Here is a 4,985-nt window from a genome sequence, read left to right as displayed (position 1 = left end):
CTATGCATTCTCATCACCGATATAAGGGCGGCCATTCTGATTTGACTAAAGCCTTAATAGATCTTGCACTTGTGTGGCTTTGGTTCGTCATCATACTATTGTTATGGCCGGCGGTGGCAACATCAACCTTTTCAATGCCGAAATCCAATTGCAAGGAAAATGTGGTAGTATCACAGTTCCTTATCCCTTCGGCTTTGGAGCGAAAGAATGTTGCCGTGATGAAAATTTTCTGCTAACCTGTAATGATGATACACCTCCAAAACTATTCTATAGTGATATGGAGGTATACACCTCCAAAACTATTCTATAGTGATATGGAGGTGTTAAACATTTCATTACAAGGCCAACTGCAAGTGATGAACAAAGTAACCCAGCTATGTTATGACAGAAGGGGCCACGACAAGGGCATGCAAGAGCGTACATAATATCAATTATACAAGAGGACCCTTCACTACTTTCTCTGACACACACAACATGTTCACAGTTGTGGGTTGCCAATGCCTAGGAGAACTCTCTGACTATAGTCATGACTACTCGACGCAAAGTGTGTGCAACGCGATCTGCAAAGGCAAAGATGTTCATCCTATGGAAGGTTCTTGCTCCGGCTTCGGTTGTTGCCAAACCCCCATTGCAAAAGGCCTCAAGAGTTTCGAGATAAAAATCTTTTATCTTAGCGTCCCTAACACTACTATCAAGTTTGAGTCTATCTATCCATGCAACTTCGTATTTCTGGTTGACAAGAACTTTTATAAGTTTTGAGTCTCGGATCTCTTACATTTCAACCCCAATGTCAACAAAAACGGTGTTTCACACATGTCCCGATTGTCTTAGATTGGGCAATAGGGCATAAAAACGGTCAATCTTGTGAAGAAACTAGGAAATACAACGCCAGTTACGCCTGTGACAGAAACGCCTACTGCTTTAGCTCTAGGAACGGTCTTAGGTATGACTGCAATTGTTCTCAACGTTACCAAGGGAACCCCTACCTTCCATATGGTTGTCAAGGTAATCTTGATTCTATACATCATTTTTGTACATTTGTTTACCCTTTTGGTGGAAAACCACAAGCTAAGTAAAATAGTAGGTATATTTGTTGCAGATATTGATGAATGTGCAGATCAAGTTAACAGTCCTTACAATGGCATTTGTACAAATTTGAATGGGAGTTACACCTGCTCTTGCCCACCTGGTCATGATGGAGATGGGAAAAAGAATGGACGTGGATGTGCTCGTAAGCCATTTCCAGTGATTCAGGTCACTGTAGGTAAAATACTCTTGAATACTTAAAGTGTATTTATATTATTTTTTTTAGTAAAGAAGTGTATTTATAATATAATCCTTGTCGAATCATGGGTATTTAGCTAAGGTTCAATGGAAATCTCTGCTTCTCAACTAGACATAATTATCAGAAAAGAAAAGGTGATGAATATGCTTTGTTTGGAAGCAATAATAATCATGGACAAGTGTAGGAACCTTCACTTTATATATATTTTTTTGACTATTTTTTCTTCTTCTCTCTATCATGGCAGCATCAACTCATTCAGTGGTTCAGGTTTGGTAATATAAAAGTCATCTACTAGTACTGTGACCTTTCTAATACTGTAACCTTTCTACTTGATATCTTTTATGCATAAATGTCCATTTTCGTGGACCTAAACTAGTTGCATTAACACATAAAAAATCCTCTCTCTCTCTCTCTCTTTTGTGAATAAGGAAAATGGATTCTAGGCCAAGTTGCATTATGGCCATACTATTACAAGGCAGTGTTTTATCACATATGGTGCTGTTCCAACTTTAAAACATACAATTTGTCTTATAGTACGAGGGAATAATCGTGATATGGTTGGTACGGGTTTCATTGACTCAGGAATCCCTTAGATTGGTGGAGAAACTGCTTGGTCATTCTCCTTTGTACTCAGGAATTCAGAAGAAAAGAACTTGATGGATTGCACTGTAAATTCTGATAAATTAAAGGGAGTATAGGTAGGAAAATAGAGAATCCACTTTGAAAGGTACTCTATGCTTTTGCTGAGAAGAGATTCGACCTCAACATTGTTTTTAATGGCGATCTAGAGTCCCGTTATACAAGTAGCAGAGACGGAGAAGTGGATGCCCAACGAGAGAGATAAGGGATGTGAAACGTTTGTTTTAATAATGAAAGTAAATGACTATATTACCCCTACCTGGAGCAGATTATACACAAATACTCACGGAGAAATAATCACAAATCACAAAATAAGACTCATAAATCATATCAAACATCTTAAAAAATAAAAATTAGTCAAATAAAGACAAATACAAATTATACCAGAGATACCCTTAGACTACATGTGCACCCTAATTTTGACCCCAACTTCTCAAGTGTCTTTAATAAGTTTAGTGTCTCATTACAGGTGCCAGCTTGGGATTGCTGTTTCTACTTATTGGTATCTTATTGGTCCTCTGGGGAATTCAAAAAAGACAAAAGCAATAAGCTCAAGCAGAAATTCTTCAAGCAAAATTGAGGTTTATTGTTTAAGCAACTGATATCTTCCCATGAAGGGTTTGCTGGAGCTGCCAATATCTTTACAGCAGAAGAACTAAGGGAAGCAACTAGCAACTATGCTCAGACCAAGATCTTTGGTCAAGGAGGTAATAGTACAGTATACGAAGGAATTCTACCCGATGGTAGAGTTGTTGCCATTAAGAAATAAAAAAGAAGTTGACAAAACTCAGGTCGAGCAATTCATAAATGAGGTGGTTATTCTCTCTCAAATTAACCATAGAAATGTCATAAAGCTATGCGGTTGCTGTTTAGAAATCGAAGTTCCTATATTGGTGTGCGAATTTGTCAGGAACAAAACCTTAGACCACCATACCCATGGTGATCAGGGATGCAACTCTCCAATGTCATGGGATAATCGTCTCAGGATAGCTGCAGAAACATCGGATGCAATTGCTTTGCATTCTGCAGCTTCGCCACCTATCGTTCATAGAGATATTAAGTCTCTAAACATACTCTTGGACGATAACTATATAGCAAAGGTGTCAGACTTTGGTGCATCAAGGTTGGTTCCTTTAGACTATAGCCAAATTAGTACACTAATACAAGGGACATGGGGCTACTTGGATCAAGAGTACCTTCAATTAAATCTACTCACAACAAAGAGTGATGTTTATAGCTTTGATGTAGTACTTGTGGAGCTATTAACTGGAAAGAAGGCAATCTTTTCTGATGAGCTTGGTACACAGACAAATCTAGCCATGCAATTTGTCACTTCAGTCCAAGAGGGTAGGGTTTGAGATATTCTGGATGATGGGGTTATTACTGAAGAGTGCAAAGAGAAACTCCAAGCAGTCCTAGAACTGGCAGAAAGATGTTTACGACTAAAAGGAGAAGAAAGGCCTACATTGAAGGATGTGGCAATGGAGCTATAGGGGTTGAGGAGGGATCAAACCCACCGTTCGGTTGCACAGAACCTCGAGGAGGTGGAATATTGTTTGTTTGTTGAACCATTAGCCTCACATAGTCACAACGCTATTGGGTACAACAGTTTGACTAATGAAGCGGTTGAATCATTAAAAGGTGGACGATGATTGTAGCTATTAAATTTCATTGGGATCTCTCGTTTTTAGTTTCTCTTCAGTTCTTATGTTCCATTGTATGGTTTTTACTTATATATTTTGTTTGGCTTATACCTGTCATTTCTTAGTACAAATAAGTTATAGGGGGATAAACCCCTAAAAAGAGTCTTCTAATTTAGTTATGGAGTTGTGAATTGTGATTATATTATTATTATTTGTATATTGGAGTGATAGGGGGATAAACCCCTAAAAAGAGTCTTCAAAGTGCCCATTTGAAACTGATATTTCCTTTTGTTAAGCAATACGTTATCCACTAATTCAAATTCAATTTAATTCAAATTTAAATGTACCCACCGTTGAGTTGATCCAACTGTACATCCCTTACTTGTAGAACCTCCTCATCTACTCAAGATAAACTTGAGTTTATCTCTTGTAACATAAACAAGCGTGAGCTTATCTCTTGTAACATGGATTATTATAAATATAGCCTAAACCCAACGATAAGGGTAAGGCAGATTCGAAAACAATATTTGTTCATTGACATGGTATCAGTCGACCATTCAAATTTTCCTGGTGAAAACATGTCTTCCAACACCGACGCCTCTATGTCTTCCGCTTCTTCTTCCACCTATTCTCCTCCAAACATTCAGCATTATCTCACATTAAAGCTGACTCCAGAAAACTATCTCCTCTGGAAAACTTAACTGAATCCTCTCCTACGCAGCCAGGAATTGCTTAGCTTTATTGATTCCAGTTCTAGTCCTCCTCCCTCCACCTGTATCGTTGCCGACACCACCGATCCTCAACCCAACCCTGCTTATACTGATTGGGTTCGCAAGGACCAGCTGGTCATGAGTTGGCTACTCTCATTGCTAACTCCAGAAGTTTTTCCATACGTGGTGGGTCTCTCGACCGCGGCTGAGGTATGGCTCAGTCTTCAGGCTGCTTTTGGTACACTATCTCACACCAGTGTCCTCCAGTTACACAGTCAACTGCAAAATACTACCAAAGGCTCAAAATCCGTTTCTGAAAACATGCCTGACAACACACCCGTAGCACTGGAGGAACTCAATGATATTATTTTCAAAAACATTGGATCAGATTACAACGACATCGTTGCGGCCTTGGCCACTAGGGCTGAAGCAATCCCATTTCATGAACTTCATCGCTTGCTGCTCAGCCATGAGCTTTGCCTCAAGCACGCTCTCTCTGCTGAAGTCAATCTCTCCCATGTGCAGCCTGCTCCATCTCAGGCCTCTTCTCCTACTTCAGCCCATTTGGCTCCCATTCCACCACCAAATGGCAATACCAATGCACCACGGAATTACAACTCAAAGAATAAGAAGAGGGATCGCTGCCAGATTTGTGCCAAGTTCAATCATACTGCTGCAAAATGCTACTTTCGCTACTCACAAAGCAAC

At 39.5% G+C, this 4,985-nt stretch overlaps 1 pseudogene; it reads left to right on the top strand.

Moving 5' to 3' along the window:
- The first annotated feature begins 945 nt into the window (after window positions 1-945).
- Window positions 946-3,317, top strand: LOC122643474 (annotated as a pseudogene).
- The last annotated feature ends 1,668 nt before the right edge of the window (window positions 3,318-4,985 follow it).

Source organism: Telopea speciosissima, chromosome 10 (genome assembly GCF_018873765.1).
Source record: "Telopea speciosissima isolate NSW1024214 ecotype Mountain lineage chromosome 10, Tspe_v1, whole genome shotgun sequence".
Taxonomy (NCBI): domain Eukaryota; kingdom Viridiplantae; phylum Streptophyta; class Magnoliopsida; order Proteales; family Proteaceae; genus Telopea; species Telopea speciosissima.
Note: the sequence above shows the minus strand (reverse complement) of the source record. Positions and strands in the feature narration are given on the sequence as shown.